The 21,637-nt window shown below is 35.2% G+C and overlaps 1 non-coding gene across 1 annotated transcript; it reads left to right on the top strand.

Moving 5' to 3' along the window:
- The first annotated feature begins 13,243 nt into the window (after positions 1 to 13,243).
- On the top strand, positions 13,244 to 13,350 carry LOC125493044 (small nucleolar RNA R71). Its single transcript, XR_007269425.1, has one exon. It is a non-coding gene; the product is annotated as a small nucleolar RNA R71 (small nucleolar RNA).
- Positions 13,351 to 21,637: the final 8,287 nt, after the last annotated feature.

Here is a 21,637-nt window from a genome sequence, read left to right as displayed (position 1 = left end):
GTAGGGAGATAGCTTAGCTGTAGAAGGTCTTTATTAACCTTCTTTCTAGTGACATTTCAATGTGTTTTGTCCTTTCATGAAAGATCGTTTTCTTAGCTATGTGCATTGCAGACATGTTACCACACTGTAGAGTGACAAGTGTAAGAGAAAAAACTCCTAGCTCATTGAGTAATCTGACAAGTCAACAAACCTCTGAAGCAGCTTGAGCCACGACTCTATACTCTGCTTCTAAACAACATTTAGAGGTGGTGCCTTGCTTCTTTGACTTCCAGCTGATAGAACTCCCAAGAAGCATTACATATCCAGTAACTGACCTTCTTGTGTTGGGACAAGAGGCCCAGTCAGAGTCACTGTAGGCTTGAAGGATTAAATTGTTTATAGCTTTGAGCAAGATGCCTTGACCAATAGTGGATCAACATAATTAAGGGTATGAATAATCAAAGCATGATAATGTTGAACTCTTGGAGCATGCATGAACTGACTTAGACTTTGAACAACAAAGGCTAAACCAGGCTTGGTGTGAGTGAGGAAGTTTAGTTTACCAACAAGGCTTCTATAACCATCAAGGTCTAGATAAAAATCACCATCATCAGATAAAAGCTTGATATGTGTAGGTAAAGGTGTAGAAGTTTTTCTAGTGAAGGAAAGGATACTATCTTGTAATAGTTCCTTGGTGAATTTTTGTATCGAAAGAAGAAACCCATCACAAGTTTTACAAACTTCTATAAGAAAATAGCTAAACTTACCTAGATCTTTAATACTGAAAGTGTGATGAAGGTAGGATTTTATAGAGTCAATAGTAGCTAAGTTGGCGCCTTTGATCATAATATCATCAACATACACTACTAAGATGGTGAGATAAGGAGATTCTTTAACAATAATTGATCATTAGAAGATTGTACAAAACCCTGAGAGATGAGAGTTGAATGCAATTTCTCAAACCATTGTCTGGTGGCTTGTTTTAAGCCATAAAGGGACTTAGTAAGCTTGCAGACATGCATGATTATGGTGGATTGGATAAACCATTTGGCATCTTCATATAAACTTCTTCATGGAGATCTTCATGTAAGAAGGTATTGTTTATGTCAAGTTGATACAAATCCCATCCCTTGCTTGCCACTAAGGCTAAAATGCTTCCGATTGTAGGCATTTTGATAATGTAGGCATTTTGATAATATGTGAAAAGGTTTCTTGAAAATCAACTCCATACTTCTCAGTGAAACGTTTAGCAACTAACCTAGCTTTATATCTATCTACAGAACCATCGTCTTTCCTTTTAAGTTCGTGGACCTATCTGCAGCCTATGGTTTCTTTCTTGAAGGAAGTGGGACAATATTCGAGGTATGATTATTGTTCAAGGCTGTGAGTTCCTTTTCTATAGCTTTAATCCACAAAGGGTTGATGGCAGCTTCTGAATAGGCAGTAGGTTCAGTTTCATTCATCAATGTAGCAACAAAGGCTTTGAATTGAGGTGGAATTTGATGAGAAGAAACAATATTACACCAATGAGATGTTAAAGAGGTATAGCAAATAAAATCATTTAGTTGAATAGATGGCTTAGGTGTCCTGTTACATATTCTTAGAGTAGGTGGCGGAGAATGAGTAAGATCAGTAGAAGGAACAAATTCAGTAGAGGAAGAGGGAGAAATAGAGGAAGATTGCAAAAAAACTTTGGAAGTAAAGTGTGAGATAAAACACCAAGATCAGTGACACTAGGTAAGAAAATCTGAGTAAGATAGATGAAAGAAATAGGAGTGTTTGTTTGAGCTGCATAATGATAAGGAAAGTGTTTTTCATAGAATGTTACATCTCTAGAGATGATGACTTTGTTTGTGACTAAATCAAGGAGTTTGTAGGCCTTTTGTGCAGGAGGGTAACCAAGGAAAATGCAAGGATTAGCTTTGGGATCAAACTTTAATCTGCGAACATGATTAGTATTAGCATAGCAGAGACATCCAAAGATCTTGAGATGTTCAAGTTAAGGCTTATGATGAAAAAGCTTCTCTTGAGGTGTGAGGTTTTGTATACTGCTCAATCTCATTCTATTAATCAAGTAGGTTGCTGTCAATATGCATTCAACCCAATACTTTGATGATACTTTGGAATGAAGTAAAAGGGACCAAGCTGTTTCTAGCAGGTGCATATGCTTTCTTTTAACAACCCCATTTTGTTGGGGTTTACCACTACATCTCTTCTAATTCTCTATGCCTTTTTGAAAAAAAAATAATTGCTTCATTTCTCCTTCTATAAGGTCTGGTGCATTATTTATTCTAATAACTTGCACATGAACATGAATGTGTTAACAAAGTTTAGAAACTAAGTTATAAGAGAAACAAAATCAGTCTTATTCTTCATTAAGTGAGTCCATGTGGCTCTTGTAAAATCATATATTATGGTAAGAAACATATTATGTCCTATATATATACATGTTATGTAAGGCCCCCATACATCTACATGACGCATTTAAAAAGCAAAGGTTGACTTTATAGTACTAATAGGAAAATATTTTCTAGGTTGCTTAGCAATAGGGCATATTTGACGAATATGTTTAGCTAAACAACCATTAATATCCACATAATTAGTAAGAGTTTTGAGCTTATTGAAAGAAATATGGCTCAATCTGAGATACCACAATTTACTATTCTCTAAAGCAGTGAAACTAGAATGCAAGGAAGTAACATGATCTTTATATGCAGTCTTTGGAGAGGATTAAATATCTGCATTGAGCTTGTATAATCAATGCTCCAGCTCACCAAGAACCATAAATTTGCTCATCAAAGGTCTCTGAACCAAGCACTTGTTATGAGTTAATTGAACTATGTAAGAATCATCCTTACACATTTTAGGAATAGAGATCAAGTTAAATCTGAAACCAGCATCATGTAGAACATTTTAAAGTTCTATATATGGTCCTAACACTAGTGGAAAAAAGCCAATCCGATCTGGTCAAAATCGGGTTACCGATTCGATTCTGGTCCGGATCGGGTGGGCTCGCAGCGATCCTTAAATATTAACTGATCTGGTCCTTGATCGAATCAGTTAAGCCTTTACCAATTTGATTTTGATGGAAAAATTAACCAATCCGGGTTTCCATGTCAAAACTGGATTAGTTTTTTTTATTGGCGCCAAGAATGTTGTATGCATAGCAACATTAACGTATCCGATTCTATTAGTGGACCAGATCATAATGTTATATATACATATAATATTTTGAGAATATACTACAAATGAAGTTGTAATAAGTACTAAAATCCAAAATAAACTCAAAGTCGCGGCATCATGCACATGCAAACTTCGATAAGGTAGCGTGCTAGCAAATCCCGAATCTCGGTTATCTCGGCTATGGTGAAAGAACTATTCCTTTGTTTGCCATCGAGGAATCCTTAAATATAAGGAAACACATATAAGATCATTTTGAGTTTGAGTGAGACTTTAGTCAACTGTAAAGAGATTGAGCAAATAATATAATGTAAGAAATTAAGGAAATCAACCTTTGAAAGCCAAAATCAGCCCAAAATGACAATCATTTACCCAAAATGGGTTTCATAGCATGTGAGTGGATTTTAGTTGACTTTATATACTTTCATATGTACTTATTGGAATTATAGATGACCTAACATGTGGCTAAATGCGGAAAACTCAGTGAATTGAGCTTTAAAGGCCTAAATCGGCCTGAAATGGCCTTCATTTACCCAAAAATGGATTTTGAAGCATATGGGCGGACTTTAATTGGATCTTATAGTTATATATATACCCGTTAGAACTATATATGAACTAACATGTGGCTAAATACGGGAAACTAAGTGAATTGAGCTTCAAAGGCCAAAATCGGCCTGAAATGGCCTTCATTTACCTAAAATGGGTTTCAATGCATATGGGTGGAGTTTAATTGACTCTAATATTTATATATGTACCTATTGGAACTATATGATCTAACATGTGGCTAAATGCGGAAAGAAAAGGAAATTAAGTGAATGGAGCTTCAAAGGCCAAAATCGGCCCGAAATGGCTTTATTTTACACTTCCTATGTGATAAACTTGTACACTATTTCCATGAGGTATAGTGGTTGAATAAGTATTATCATTCACTGCTTAAAATGAAGTAAAGAGACTCAAATCAGAGCATATATGGTCAGTTGCTCCACTATCAATTATCCATGTATTTCCTAAAGCTGAATAATTAAGAGAAATTGTACCTGTTAATTGTGTAGTGGCTACCATTGCAAGAGAACCAGATCCTCCAGGATAGTTGTGTTCCCCTTGCTAATTTGGATTATGATCATTAAGAACTTCCATCAGTTTATAATATTGCTCCTTAGAAAAAGTTGCTTGAAAAGTTTCTTCATTATCATCATTATGTGTCAGTGCTGCAACCTTCCTTCCTTTGGCTAATTTGTGATTTGCTGGATATCCATGAATCTTCCAACATCTTTCCATGGTATGATCAGACATCTTGCAATGATCTCAAAAAAAGGTTGAACTTCCTTTATAGTCTGTAATCATTCTTCCTAATCCAGTTTGATTGTTGCTGGTATTGAATGTGACTCTTTGAGTCTGCTGCTATGGTTTATGATTCTTGTAATCAAGACAGGGTTTAGCTGTGAAGACCACTACTTCATTGCTATTCTTTGCAGAATCACTTAGATTTCTATGATTCTCTTTTTGACATAAAAGTCTATAAGGTTGAGTGATGTTGGGAAGAGGTTGCATCATCAAGATTGTACTCTTAACCAGTGCATAATTTCGACTCACTTTCATCAAAAAGTGAAGGAGCCTAGTGTTTTGCTGAGACTTCAGAACTTGTATAGTTATACAGCAACTGCAACCGGTGCAAACATAAGAAGGAACATGATATAAACCATCAATCATATCCCAAATTGACTTTATCCTTGTGAAAAGTTCAGATATAATTTCATTTTCTTCCTGAATTATATCAAACAATTCTTGCTGTAATCCATAAAGTTAGTTCCAGCAATGCTTCCAAATCTCTCTTCCAGATTCAACCAAACTTCTCTGGCAGGTTTGAAGTAGAGAATTATTGATCTACCTATAGTTTGTTCTAGTGAAGTTAAGAACCAAGAAATTAGATCATTGCATCTAGTCTAGATTTTCAAAAGACTAGCATTTCCAGTAGGCTTAGAACGAGATCCATCAACAAATCCTAGTTTGTTTCTTGCAGACAAAGCTATTATCATATATTGATTTTTTTCCAGTAAGAAAAAGCATTACCAGAGAAAACATTTGGAACTAGTTTTATAGTGCTTAAATAAGATGAACTAAGAAAATAAGCACTACTAGGATCTTGTGTGATTTCTTGATTTGATTGAGAATCTTGTGAGTTTGAATTTCTAGGCATTTTGAAGAGAGGATGAGAAAAATTAGAAATGAAAGAGGAGATTTAATCTGGAAACTTACAGTAAACTTTAGCTGGAACAAGAATTTCAACTGTTCTTCAAAATCTTATAAGAAACTCTGAATTTCTGATTGAAATCTGGATTCCAGATTCTAATATTCATGAATCATCAATTGAAGTTGCGGAACTAAGATCATTGCTCTGATACCATGATGAAAAACGTGATTTGAATTGACTAATCTATTGACATTTGTGAAGAAATTCAGCAGTAAAATGTAGAACATAAAATGTATATGGAATTTTATTATTGATTCTTAGAGAGAAAACTCTCTTCTTCATTAAGAGAGATTTTTTTTGATGCATAACAAGAGGAAACAACCTCAGAAAAACAAAGTAACTAAATAACAAACAAAACATATACTAGGCGGGCAAAGCATGCATGGCCACACCTACAATGTCCTCAAATAAAATTCTACCTAAATGTAAAGGGGGGCACTTGAATCAACTCTATTTTGTTGTTCTAGTTAACACCTTGATTAGCTAGTCAATCTGCAGCTCTATTACCTTCTCTATAGCAATGGGTGATTTCCACTTCCCAATCATCTTCAGCAATGATCTCCATATAGTGGTGAATAATGTGCGTGCATTCTCCACCATAATTTTTAGTACCTTTTAGTCCCTAAACCGCTGGTAAGTTGTCGATTTGTATTTGTAGCTTCGAAAACGCCCATACGTTTGGACAACTCAAATCCAAAATCCACTCCAGTTACTTCTGCTACACGAAGGCCCTACAAGCACCATAGTTTACAGAATACACAATCTGTAGTTTTCCAGTGTGGACTCTTATTGAACCACCACCCCCCCCAGGTCCTGGGGACCCCTTTGCTGCACCGTCTGAATTCAGAACCATCCATCCATGATGGGGTTGCGTCCATCTGATGAAGGTTTCTTGCCTAGGAACAACTGGTTGCTCCTTGTTAACTATAACATCACCCAAGGTCCTCCAAGCTTCTTCAAAGCGGAACATGAGAAAGCTTAAGGCATCAATCGGTATTTCATTTGTAATATTAAATGTAGCATAATTCCTCCAACGCCATAACCACCATATAACAATTGCAAAGAAGATTCGCCACGTCTCCAGTATTAAGTCATGGCAATTTTGGAGTTTAATATTTCTTACTAGCCATTGTTGAAGAGTCTCGGTTCTGAAAGAACTCGCGTTTGCTGGACGTAATTTGTTGCGTGTGGCACAACGTTGTCAGTGCATTGGACGCACCATGTGTATAGCGCTTGTCTTCCACTATAACTCGTATAGTGTTGTTTAATATTGGATACCTATAAATATGAAGAATACACAATTAAACAAATAAACAATTAGGGGATATGTATATGTGCCGTGATGTGGGTGCTAGTGTATGGACATGAGAAGACTTTACCTATAAAGAGTTACCTTCAATACTCTAGAATTAAAGGTGCTATCGTGTGTGCATATGTTTGTGTATGTGTGTGCGACTCCATGATTGACGCTAGAATCATATGGCTAAGGAGGAAAGATATAATGCTTGACATAATGTTTGGACAATGCATATATGTAATGCCAATGTAGAGATGTGTTACTAATGCAGATGATATGACACTAATGCAGATAATATGATTTGATGTTACATTAGAAGCTCAAATTTTTGTTTAGAAAACTGTTTTTTTTTTTGTAAAAGGATAAATCGGAAGCCCCCAAGGATGATCCATGTAAATTATTGTTTGATTCGAAATGCGGCATAGTCGTTACGGGCCTAAGTGAGCCCCTAAAACAGTTAGGATCTCGTATGGGTCCGGATCCCACAATTTTTTGTATGGACTCGTAACGAAGTCCCAATCGAGGTACACTTGGATTCTATAGAAGATCTATTTAGTTAATAGATTATATTGTCATTTGAAATGCGTTATACAACGAGGTTTTGTAGCGCTTGAGTTGTATATGCTTTGAGTTTTGTATGTCAAGAGCCTAATGAGCCCATAAAGTAGGTTCAATCTTGTATCAATTTAGGTTTTGAAACCCAAGATTCCATGTATATATAGACTCGTAATGAAGTCCTTAGTATGACAGGTGGTCATTCCTAAATGTAGCTTAAAATATCGTGAGTGTACGGGTCAATTAAAGTAAATATAGGGTAAGCAAGATATCGTTTTCCACAAGGAGGTATAATCAACTACCAAATTAAGAGATACTAATATTATTTAGATAATCCAGAAATAGTGAATGATGGTGATAAACTAAACTACTATAGTAATATGAACTACTAATTCTAACGCTCAAAGGATAGGATAATAGGTAAGAATCAAATATGAGAGAAATAGTTCTAGGTTTCGGATTTCACCTTTTACTTCCTATCATGAGATTAAACTAGTTGTTGGATTGAAATAATATTGGGTTGCAATGATCGAACTTCCTATGATACGTTATCTCCTCTTCCAAGGTAGAAACGTGTATTTATACTAATTTTACGCCTACTTCCATGGTCATGACAATTAATATAAACTCATTACAAACAAGAAATTCATATAAAGGATCACCTCAAGTGTATAACTATTCCTAAAATTATACAACATGACGTTTAATAATACCATGAACTACTATTGAAATTTCACTTCCGCTAATAATCCAATATCTTAAACATATAATCAATTGGCTAAATCAATTACATGAAAACAAACCAAGATTATCAAATTGTCATTATAATAAATCAAAGCCAAATAACAAATTCAATTCATTGATTGAAATATAAAAGACTACATCCCTAACCTAGAACATAGAAATTTAGCAAGACATAACAACTAATCAATCCAATAGAATAACAATGGAAAATCATTACTGAACATAGTAATTTAACAAGTTTAACTATTGAATAAAAATAGTTGAGTAGAGAAACAGAAGAAACTCCCAACACAATGGGCTGATTTGCCAGATATGACTCGCTGGGTTGGTGCGCCAATCTTCTGTTGCGTCTCTGGTCTCCGTTGTCCTCTTGTGTCCCTATGTACTTCGTTCCCTCTGTTGTTGCGTTAGATTTTTTCCTCTAGTTCCGCTCATGATTGTTGTTGGTCTTTTGGACCAAGGGAAGAAGGGTTTCCACTTTTTTTTTTTCCTTTTCTTCTTCTCCTAATTTTACCTAGAAACAAATCAATAATAAAGTAATAAAATATTTGCATAGTAATACTACTACTATAAATGTTTAACAAGCCAAATTAACATATATGAGATTGGTAGTAGTAGCATCAAGGAAAATAATTTATTGAAGACATTTTTCATATTTTAAATCAGCTTTATAACATAAGTAACTTAACTCTTTTAACATTAAAATATGAGAAGAAAATGTATTATAAGTCTCATAACTTATACCAAAGAGTAATATAACGAGCAAAAATCATATATAAAATATAGCCTTATCAACAGGCCTAGACTTCGAGCCTATGATTTTCTACATGAACAATTGATTGAGCCCCCAGTATGATGGAGTTGATGAAGTAAGACAAGAAAGGCCAAATAAAGGAACACTCAAAAGATGAGGCGCAGTCATAGCGTTGAGTGTTGAAGTCATAATGAATCGACTCACGTAATATGGTAAGCTAATGATGTACGTTTGATTCCTAATCTATGTTCTAAGGGTAGGGATAAGCATTTAAAATTCATGATGTGGGCGATCGTGCTTTTCTCATGATCCTAGGTGAGCCTTAAAAACATGTTTTGAATTGAAATGGTCGGGCCTCCAAAGAGGTTGCCTACGTATCCGTGATGGAATCAGGTTAGTCGTACCTCTTAAGATTTAATGGTGGTTGAGCATTTTGCTTTGGAGCCATTTGCAATGAATTAAGCATTGATTTGGAAGAGGTTTTTGGGAAGGGTGTAGTGATGTAGGTTTGGTTTGGTTTAAAGCGGTCGGGCCTCAGGGTGAGGTTCCGTATGCATCTTTAGCAGAATCAGATCATTCGTAGTTGAGGCTGATAAATGAGAAGATGCTATGACTTTTGCCTAAGTCGCCCTTGTGGGTTTTCGACCTAAGCTTATCAACTTCCCCACACTTGAGATTTGCTAGTCCTCGAGCAAAGTAAAACTATATAATAGAAGCATCTATCTGTCAATATAAATTTTAACTTCCCAACCAACTGACTTTTTAGGCAAATCCTATTATAAGTAGCAATAGCTCAACTGAAAGTTTTTACAAAGACCAAAAATATGATTTATGGAAATAATTTTAGTTTAAAAACATTTTTTAGACGTCACAAGCAATGAGCCAAAGACCAACCACCTCTTCAAAAAAAAAAAACATAGTACTTCATGTATTAGTGTTTCCATTCAGTCTTACCACAACCATATTCAAGAATTGAGTAATTAACTTGATGAACCCTCACTTTAGTTGTGCAAATAAAAATAAATTATAATCACTCATGTGTTTAGGATATAATAATTATCACTCAAAACCTATAAGGTCGACTCGAAATGAAATATATCATCTTTGAATTTGCATATCGTTCAATTTTCCACCAGTGAGAAGGCATAGAGCATACAAAAATCAAAAGGGCTTTAGTAAGGTTATAACGTAAGGCTCGGGTAAGGGGTAGGAAGTATTTGGTGCTCAAACCTTTAAGACCAGTGGAGTACACAATCTGTAACAAGCCCAAAAGTAATGGCCATAATCAAAACCTCAACTACTCAAATGTTGGCAATATATATCTAATATTAAACTTCTCCGAACTCATTTTCATTCTCAGTATCAACCTCTCCTTCTCTTTTTTTTTCATATTTAGTAATTTCTTTGTTCCTTCATATTGTTCATTTCATTTTGATATTTTCTTTTTGAGAAAAACATATATGGAAACTAATAGGATCACCTACACATAAAAGTATAATGTACAAACCCATTCAAATCCTGTCATATATTTAGCTCAAAGACTAGGTAAAAGTCACGTGTTTAGGAAATAAGCTTGTAATATGGTTTAAACCTAAGAAATAGGCTTAAGGCTCAAAGGGGCTTTAGAAAGAAATATGATAGTGTAGGTGGCTTAGGCTAAATTTGGTTCAACTAAAACAAATGCCTTTATCATTTTAATATATGCTCAGGTTTTGATGTAGTTTCGAAGAAACCAATGCAAATTCAAGAATCTATACATCACTAGGAACTAACGCACACTCTCATAAAAAAAATAGAGACTAATATATATGTTTTAGTCTATTAGAAGGCTCAAAAGGGTCTCACAATGGTTATAAATGTCTACCAAGTACATGACAATCAAGTCTTAAATAACTAGTCTTACCACTTGCTAGACACTTACACAATTATGTTATGCTATTCTCCGAATCAGTCAACATTAAAACCCATTAGCTTGCAACAAAACTAGAAAATCATTTTTTTTTGAATTCCATTTTAAAAACTAAATTTTTTCTTCATTTCAGTCAAATTAAGCTAACGGAATTTGCCTTCAAATCAATATCAGACATGAAAATTATAAATTTCTGCATAAATTTTGACAGCACCACCCCTAAAATATGGCATATCCAATTAGTTTTTTCTCATTTTCTAGACCTGTTCCTTCACACAAATTAATTCTAACATCACAACAATACACCAAATCCAACAATTCAAGGATTAAGCCTCTCCCCCATACTTATTATAAAAATTGTCCTTAGTGTTTAAATATACCCAAACTATATGGGAAAGGGGAAATTGTAGCAATAACCATGGCAATAGAAAAGACTTAGAAAGAAACAATCTGGGGTTTAAGACGGCTTCTCTCGTACAACAAAGTAAGAGAGCGACAGCTAGCTAGTAGAAGGAGTACATAAATGTTCTCCTCTAGTTAGTTGTTTTCTAGTCCAGTCACTATAAGTAGTTGAGCATGAGATAACACACAAGGCTGAAATGACTTATGACTTTTTAAATAGCTATATACCTGCATAGGTAAATGAAAAAAAAAAATAAAAACAAAAAGAAGATAAGAATGCTGACAAAAGAAATAAAATAAAAACGGAGAGTAGTTTGGGTTGCCTCCCAAGTAGCGCTTGTTTAGAGTCTATAGCTTGACTTACATCAAGTTCCATTTAACCAAGATCAATCGAGGAGTTAACTCCTTTAATGGTCGTCTTACTAATCAAGGGAGACTTACCTTTAGTTTTGAATTCACCCTTTTTCCTCCATGAAAAACATTCCTTGATTGGAGGAAAATCTTTTCTTACCTTTTTGTTCTATGGCTTAGGAGGAGTACCTGTTTTACTCAAACACACTCCAAGTAGAGCATTAGTAGCATCAGTTACATGTTTTTTTTTCATCATGTCTTCAATTATATCAACTTGATAAACAAGATCACGTTGTGAATTGTTTTTTAAAGAATTGAATATATTGAAGTGAACTTTCTCTTCACCAATTTCAAACGTTAAAATACCATTTTTAACATCTATAATAGCTCCAGCAGTAGCCAAGAAGGGTCAACCTAAAATAATAGGTACCTCTATATCCTCATCCATATCAAGAATAATGAAATCAACAGGAATAATAAATTTATCGACTTTAATTAGCTCATTTTCTAGTATTCCTATTTTATATTTGATAGATCTATCAGTAAGTTGCAAAGATACAGTAGTAGATTTTATATTATGCAATCCTAACTTCTTGCAAATAGATAAAGGCATAAGAGAGACACTTGCACCTAAATCACACAAGGCTTTAGAAATTTTAATATAACCCATAGTGCAAGGAATGGAAAAACTTTCTGGGTCTTTCAGTTTAGGGGGAAGCTTTTTCTGAATCACAACACTACATTCCTCACTCAAAGCAATAGTTTCATATTCTCCAACTTCTTCTTTTCAGACATAATTTCCTTAAGGAACTTAGAATAAGAAGGAATTTGCATTAAAGCATTAATAAAAGGAATGTTAACATGTAATTGCTTAAACATTTTCAAGAATTTATGAAATCCACTATCTAATTTGGTTTGTTAAGTCTTTGTGGAAAAGGAATAGGGGGAACATAAGGTGTCACTGGGGGAAGATGTGTTAATTTAGGTTCTTTTTCAACTTCATAATTCTTCTTCTCTTTTTTTCACTTTCATTGGCGACCTCATTTTATTTAATTCTACCTTTGATGTTAACTCCTTACCATTTCTAAGAGTGACATCATTGCAGTGCTGTTTAGGATTAACTTCAGTTTTACTAGGCAAAGTTCCTTGACTTCTAGAATTAATGGCATTAGCTAACTGTCCAAGTTGAAGTTCTACATTTATATTAGAAATAGCGATCTGATCAACTTTAGTTTCCAACTTTTCAATTCTTTCAGAAGAAGCGTTAGCCAATTTTTCAATAGCTAACTCCCATGGTGGTCTAATTTCTTGTTGGGGTTGTTTTTGATGGAAACCAGGTGGAATTTGTGAGTTAACATTAGCATTTTGTTGTCCTTGATTCCTCCAAGAGAAATTAGCATGGTTTCTCCATCTTGGATTAAAAGTATTGGAGTATGGATCATTATTAGGTGGCCTATTAAAATTAGAAACAAATTGAGCTTGTTCCACATTAATGCATTCATTGGTCAAATGAGCACCTCCACACAAATTGCATGGCATGGTAGTAGACACAGAATTGACACTACTCATTTTAGTAAACAAATTAATTAATTTGTTAGCTTTGGCATTTAACATGTTAATTCCTTCTACTTCATACATACAAGCATCATTCTTTGGTTTACCCTTATTATTAGACCAATGATAATTATTAGAAGCCATTTCTTCAAGTAACCTATTAGCTACTTCTTATCCATTGTTGCACCTCTGGCGGCCACATCTATAGTTATTCTAACAGATTCATTAAGACTGTTATAAGAAGTTTGCACTAGCAATTAATCAGGAACACCATGATGAGGACATTTACATTGTAAATCTTTAAACCTTTCCCATGCTTCATATAAAGACTCCCCATCATATTGCGCAAAACTAGTTATATTGTTTCTAAACTTAGTAGTTTTTCCAGGAGGGAAATATCTTTTAAGAAAAGCTTAAGATAATGTAGCCGATGTTGTAAATGAATTAGATGGATTAGATTTTAACCAGGTTTTAGCTTTATCTTTAAGTGAAAACGGAAAAAAATCAAGTCGAATAACATCGTCAGTCACTCCATTTAACTTAATAGTATCGCATTTTTCAAGAAAACTGGTTACATGTTCATTAGGGTCTTCATTATCTAGGCCACTAAATTGTTCTTGTTGAATTATTTGAATTAAAGCAGGGCGAAGCTCAAAATTATTAGCAGAAATAGTAGGTCTTACAATACTTGAAGGTGCACCACTAGCATTCGGCATTGTGTAATCACGTAAAGGCTTTTCATTGTTGTCGTCCCCCATCTCTAATGGTTTAGTGTTAGATTCTTCCGAGAAGATGTACACCAAATCAAAATCTAGCAGCTTTTATATTTGCTCCAACCTTTTCGATTTCCTTAGCGCACGCGTTGTTTTTTCAATCTCAGGATCAAAAGAAACCAAAGCACGAGTAGTATGTGTAATACACTAATAAATATCAGAAAGATTGAACTTGACTTAATAATTCTGTGAGCACAAAGAAAGAAAAATCACCAAATGTGCAGCAACTTCTACGCTAAATAATTATAAAATACAACTACTAGTGATTAGACAAAGAAACTAGTTATTAAAAAAAACTTTAATACTAATAGCTTAAGAACACAAAGATAGCTCTAACAAAATGTTTATGAGAGGAAATAAAAAAAAATTTAACGAAAAATAAAACAGGTGTCAACAAGAAAATAAAGTCTAAACTCATATTAAAAATCCCTCTAGTATGATATTGAACTATTGCCTCCCCGGCAACGGCGCTAAAAACTTGGTCAATCCTAAATGTACATCAAAATACCGCAAGTGCACGGGTCAATTAAAGTAAATATAGGGTAAGCAAGATATCGTTTCCCACAAGGAGGTATAATCAACTACCAAATTAGGAGATACTAATATTATTTAGATGATCCAAAAATAGTGAATGATAGTGATAAACTAATAGTAATATGAACTACTAATTCTAACACTAAAAGGGTAGGACAATAGGTAAGAATAAAATATGAGAGAGATAGTTCTAGGTTTCGGGTTTCACCTTTTACTTCCTATAATGATATTAAACTAGTTGTTGGATTGAAATAATATTGGGTTGCAATGATCGAACTTCCTATGATATGTTATGTCGTCTTCCAAGGTAGAAAACGTGTATTTGTACTAATTTTACGCCTACTTCCGTGGTCATAACAATTAATAAAAACTCATTACAAACAAGAAATTCATATAAAGGATCACCTCAAGTGTATAACTATTCCTAAAATTATACTACTTGACGTTTAACAATCCCATGAACTAATATTGAAATTTCACTTCCGCTAATAATCCAATATCTTAAACATATAATCAACTGGTCAAATCAATTAGATGAAAACAAACCAAGATTATCAAATTGCAATTATAATAAATCAAAGGGATATTCTATATGGTGGCCTCCTATTTTTAAGTTTTCTATGTGGTGGTAGGTAAAAAAAAAATATTATACCAAGTGACCCTCAACTTTGAGAAATCATACCTAGTGACCTTAGTGGGCTAACCTATCCTAACCTCAACCACAAAACAACCAAACCATCACCACAAGCACACAACCATTTATCCTACCCACCCAAAGAACCACCACCCCCACCCAAACTCCACCAACACAACCCAAATCCCCACCAACACAACCAAACCCCACCACCTTGTCGAAGCCCACCACCGAAAGCCCACCACCACCAACCACCTTCTCTCCACTGCTGCCACATGCAGCAACCCCAACAAACCACCACTACCGCCACCTACAACAGCCCTTCTCAACAAACCACCACTACCCACTCCCTCGACTCACCAATAGACCACCACCCATCACCTGCTACCTCTTCATCCACCCACCACCGCCACATTAAAAATTGCAAAACCTAGGCACCTAGCTACTTCCTTCTCAGCATCACCACCATTACTTTATACTACTCACTGACATATTCTGTCCACCGTCGAATCAAATTCGCCGGCATCTACTGTCACTACCACCAAATCGAAATTCGAAGGCTGACACTACCACCAACAATTCAAAGGTCGAAGGTCGGCAAGGTTTGAAGGTTATGGCTGCCGGTGTTCGAACCTTCAAACCACCTTCGAAGCACCCCTAATATCGCACCTTCGAAGCACCTGCATCATCCCTTTCGAAGCACCTGCACCACCCCTCAATTCAAACGCCCTTAAATCAGACCCCCACCACGACCTAATCGAACCAAATCAAACCCCCAAAATTCGAAGGTTGGTGGCGTTGCTGATGGCTGGTGTCGATTGGAAGGAGATTCGAATCAAATCAGTTTCGAAGAAGATACTGTGACCATGGCTGGTGGTTGGTTGGTAGTAATAAGGTGTTGGGCTAAGTGAAAAAGGATAAGGTTTACTTATTGAATCATTAATTACTAAAAATTGGTCACTATGTAGAATCTCCTTAAGTTAGGAGTCACTTTATATAATAATTTTTTTGCTTTGCCACCATGTAGAAAAAGTGAAACTTGGAGGCCACCATATAGAATTTCCCTAAATCAAACCCAAACAACAAATTCAATTCATTGATAGATATATAAAAGACTACATCCATAACCTAGAACATAGAAATTTAGCAAGACATAACAACTAAATCAATCCAATTGAATAACAATGGAAAATCATTACTGAACATAGTAATTTAACAAGTTTAACAATTGAATAAAAATAGTTGAGTACAGAAACAGAAGAAACTTCCAACACAATGGGCGGATTTGCTAGATGTGACTCGCTCGGCTGGTGCGCCAATCGCCTCTTGCATCTCTGGTCTCTGTTGTCCTCTTGCGTCCCTCTGTACTTCGTTACCTCTGTTGTTGTGTTAGGTTTTTTACTCTAGTTCCGCTCATTATTGTTGTTCGTCTTTTGGACCAAGGGAAGAAAGTTTTCCACTTTTCTTTTTTCTTTTCTCCTTCTCCTAATTTTACCTACAAATAAATCAATAAAGTAGTAAAATATTTGCATAGTAATACTGCTACTATAAATATTTAACAAGCCAAATTAACATATATGAGATTGGTAGTAGTAGCATCAAGAAAAATAATTTATTGAACACATTTTTCATATTTGAAATTAGCTTTACAACATAAGCAACTCAACTCTTTAAACATTGACATATTAGAAGAAAATCTATTATAAGTCTCATAACTTATACCAAAGAGTAATATAACGAGCAAAAATCATATATAAAATATAGCCTTATCAACAGGCCTAGACTTCGAGCCTATAGTTTTCTACGTGAACCATTGATTGAGCCCCCAGTATGATGGCGTTGATGAAGTACTAAGCTTGATTGCTTGGTTTTGAAGATATCTCTTAACGCTTAGTGGAAGTTTCGATCAAGGATTCCATATAAGTTTCCTAGATGAGAAGACAAGAAAGGCCAAATAAAGGAACACTCGAAAGATGAGGCGCGGTCATAGCGTTGAGTGTTGAAGTCATAAATCGACTCACGTAATATGGTAAGCTAATGATGTAGGTTTGAATTCTAATCTATGTTTTAAGGGTAGGGATAAGCATTTAAAATTCATGATGTGGGCGATCGTGCTTTTCTCATGAGCCTAGGTGAGCCTTAAAAATATGTTTTGAATTGAAATGGCCGGTCCTCCAAAGAGGTTGCCTACATATCCGTGATGGAATCAGGTTAGTCGTACCTCTTAAGATTTAATGGTGGTTGAGCATTTTGCTTTAGAGCCATTTGTAATGAATTAAGCATTGATTTGGAAGAGGTTTTTAGGAAGGGTGGATAGTGATGTAGGCTTGGTTTGGTTTAAAGCGGTCAGGCCTCAGGGTGAGGTTCCCTATGCATCTTTAGCAGAATCAGATCATTCGTAGTTCAGGCTGATAAATGAGAGGATGCTCTGACTTTTGCCTAAGTCGCCCTTGTGGGTTTTCGACCTAGCGGGCTTTGGTTTGTCTATTATGGCTTATTGGGATGCAATATGCATGGTCGTGAGAAGGTTTATCAGAGGCATGATTTGACTCGTAATAGTTTGTTGGTTATGAAGGTCAAGGGCGATTAGTTATCGTTTTGGGTTGAAGGTTAAAGGTTTAAAGAAATACCTTTGGCAAAGTTTTGATGGGCTTATTTGCAACACTTCTTTTTTTTTATATATATATTTTGCAATTTTTATTTCATTTTTTTGTGCTTTTTATTTTTTTTGCTTTGATTTTTTTTGTTGTTGTTGCTCCTTTTTTTACTTGCCATTTACGTTAAATTATCGTCAAATGTACTTCTTATTTGGTAGATTAAGGGAGAGGGGATGTTATGCATGATAAGGATTGGATAAATAATTGTGTGAAAGGGAAGACTACCTCTTTTATATATGCCAATTGTTCATTGCCTTCATTAGAAGAGACATGAGAATTAGAAATTCATTTATTTTAAGGCGACAATCGTGATTTTCATTGATGCTCATTGGTGCAAGGTTAGAGAATAAATAAATAAACACTCATTTATTAATTGGCATTTATGAGTACATGAAATAAGAAGGAAAATCCTATTATAGATTGGGCAAAATAAGATAGATGAAACATAAAATGATATCCTAAGTCTAGACTCCTACGTCATGTGACAAGTGATCTCAAATTTGAGGCCTTTTTGCAGTAGGAGAAATTGAAAGTCTCCCATCATCGATCGTGTCCTAATTTGGCCCTCTTCTATCTTCGTCTGGATGGGTGGTAATTGTCAGTCTTATGCCCATGGCCTCTATGGTACTTGCAATAAGCATCTTTGTCCCAATTTGGCCCACTTTTATCTTCGTCTGGATCTGGAATAGGCCCAAGAGGGGAAAGTGCGCCTTATGCTCGAAGGCGGTCAAAAGCTGTTCCATAACTTATACCCAGTGAGATATATTCTCTCCTGCATTTTTTCTTTGAGGCCTCATAAGAGTTAGTGAAGTCTGGAATGTATCTCACAGGTTTCCTTTGTTTTCATAGATACTTTGGCGTTAGGTGAATCATCAATGATTCTTTTGCCTCCTTTGGAAAGAGGCGATTCTAGAGACTGATTTGATGGAAGGATTTCTTAGCGGACTATGTTGTATGATGTCATGTAGTTCATTGATCCTTTATTGGTCAGTCGCTATTGCAGCAAAACTATTTGGTGACTTGTAATTTGCACTACGATTCTCTTGAATAAGAGTGCAGTGTGCCTCTAGTCTGACGACACGTGCTACAAGTTCTACCAGTATACCCTTCAACTCATTAACTTTTTCTTGAAGTGTGCTTGACATATTACGTATTTGCTACAGTGGACCATCAAGCGGAGATTAAAAATGGATTGATGATGGGGAGACAGAAATGGGATCAAAGAATGTACATTTGTGTCAAAAAAAAGTTGAGCTTTCTATCAACGAATCTGAATATCCTAAATGCATGAATTTTTTTTGGATGCACTTAAACCTAATGTATGTATGCATGACTCTTTTGGATGCACCTAGACCTAATGTATGTATGTATGACTCAATCAACGCGTTTGAACCTGTAAGGGCTGCCTACATATCCCGAAAGAGGGAATCAAATCGCTTGTAGTTCGGAACTACTAAATACGGAATGCATAAAATGAAATGGAAAGTATGGATGCAACGAGACTCCTAAATGCTTAATAACTCTGTTTATGCATGAAGTGTATGCATGACGAACTATGCAATGCAGAGGGACTCTAGTATGAATGCAATCCTAATTGATATGAAATGCTAATGACTTTAGAATGCTAGAGTTGGTAGACTTCTAATGACGTTAGAATTCTAGATTTGATGAACTTTCAACGATGCTAGACTCTTAATATGCATGAAACTCTAGTAGACTTACACTCCCAAAGTGAATGAAACTCTAGTGGACCTAGACTCCTAAAGTGGATGGAATTCTAATGGACTTAGACTCCTAAGATTGACAAATTTCAAATTAATGATTTTAGAATTCTATTATGCGTGGACTTTCTAAAGTGTTGAACCCTAGTTTTGATGATGACAAAGAAACAAAGATGCAAACTAAGTAGTGAACTAATGAGTTATTTAAGTGTATGATGTTTAAGGTATCAATAAAGGAACTAGAAGAATACGAAGTCAAGGAAAAGTCAAAGAGATTTCAAAGGCTAAGTAAACAGTTTCTATAAGTTGATACTGGAGCCAGCATTGATCAAGAAAATAAAAGCTAGGCGTTTTATTTCTAGTTCCATGAAAGGAACAAAGTAAGGATGGTAAGAACAGTGGCATTTTTTGAGAATGAGAGTTTGTTCTTTTGAGGAACAAACTAAGTGGCACTAAACGAATCAGTTAAAGGAACTTGGTTTATAAAGGAACTAGACTTAGGCGTGCTGTAAGTTAAAACGATACAATAATGAATTGAGTAAGTCATGCCTAAAAATTAGGAAATCAGTTTTAACTTAAGTGAAAATCAGTTTTTAATTAGAAAATCTTTTTAAAGAAAAGATTTTGTTTTTCGAAATAGATAGGAAAAATATTACCCGGTTTTTTATTAAAAGATTATTTCAAAAAGATAATATTTTCATAAAGATTAAAATTCATTTTAATAATAAATCTGTTTTGGTAATTAAACTGATTTTCGGATAAAGCTCAAGAAACTCCTAAACTTTAGGAGTTGTGGCTAAAATATATCCACGTTCATAATGAGATCATGGGATCATGGGACCTGATGAGAAACGTGTTCCTTAGGAAAGGAACATCATGGGTTAATGGACTTAAACATGAAATCAAGTTTTACTCCCACGTTCTTTGCTTTCTTACTCTAATTCCACTAAGCTTATTTTGATCAATTGTATTTTGGTTTTTTGGGGTAAGGGAACTTTGAGTGAAGTTCTGTAAGAGAGAGGCTTTGAGTAAGCTTGTATGAGTGAGAAAACTTCGAGTGAAGTTGAGAGGAACTCTGTTAAGGGAACAGTGGCTCAGGAACTTGAGTTTAGGAACTCAAGGTGTGGCTCGAGTTAGAATTAGGTTGTAAAAAGTTGTTTGGCCTAATTAGTGAAAGATGTTGAGTTTAAAATCCCTAGTGGTCGAGGTTGTTTCTTCTTGTTGGGCCCAAGAATTTTTCCTCGTAAAAATCCCTTGTGTTCCTTAGCTTGTTTATTCGTTTAAGTTTTAATTTCCGCAAAAAGTTACGTTTATTTCTACACCTACAATTCACCCCCCTCTTGTAGTGTTCCTAGGAAATAACAATTGGTATCAGAGCAGAACTCACGTAAGATAGGAAACCCTATTGAGAAAAAGATCCAAGGAACAATGAATACCACCGAGAAACTTGAAGAAGGTTATTCCACTCAAAGGCCTCCTATGTTCAATGGGAAGTACTACAACTACCGGAAGAACCGCATGGAGATATTCATCAAAGCTGAAAACTATCAGCTTGGTGATTTCGAAGTCACAACTACAAATGACAAAAATGAGGTAACTCTAAAACCCCTCTCTGATTATGATAAATCTGATTTTGAAAAAATGGAAGTAAATGCCATGGCTATTAAACTTTGCATTGTGGACTTGGACCCCATGAACATAATAGGATCATGGGATGCAAATCCGCAAAGCAAATATGGGATTTACTAGAAGTAACCCACGAAGGAACTAATGAAGTTAAAAGATCAAAATTGATTTACTTATGAATCAATATGAACTGTTCTGCATGAAATCCAAAGAAAGCATCCGAGACATGTTTACTCGTTTTACTAACATTATAATGAGTTGGCTTCTCTTGGAAAGTTTATTTCATCTGAGGAACAGGTTCGAAAGTTCTTAGGAGTCTTCCTAAGGACAGATGGATGGCAAGTCACTGCTCTTCAAGAAACAAAAGACTTCACTAAGTTCAACTTAGAACAGCTGGCAGGGTCACTTATGACTCATGAGCTTCACCTTGATACTGAATATGGTGAAAGCTCCAAATCAAAATCAATTGCTCTCAAAGCAGATGATGAAGATGATTCGGACTCGAAGAAGAAGAAGCAGCCCTCATGGTTCGAAAATTTCGAAAGATGTACAGGAACATGAAGAATGGAAACTTCAAAGGTAAAACTAAGAAATTTTCTAACAAAGCTGCTTGTCATAAATGTGGTAGTACAGATCACTTCATCAAGGAATGTCCTCTTTGGGAAAATGACAAAACCAAAGAAAGGAACAAGGAACGCTTTGCTGAAAGGAACAAA

Source organism: Beta vulgaris, chromosome 8, assembly GCF_026745355.1.
Source record: "Beta vulgaris subsp. vulgaris cultivar EL10 chromosome 8, EL10.2, whole genome shotgun sequence".
Lineage (NCBI taxonomy): Eukaryota > Viridiplantae > Streptophyta > Magnoliopsida > Caryophyllales > Amaranthaceae > Beta > Beta vulgaris.
The sequence above is the reverse complement of the archived record's forward strand: the minus strand, read 5'-3'. Positions and strand labels throughout refer to the sequence as shown.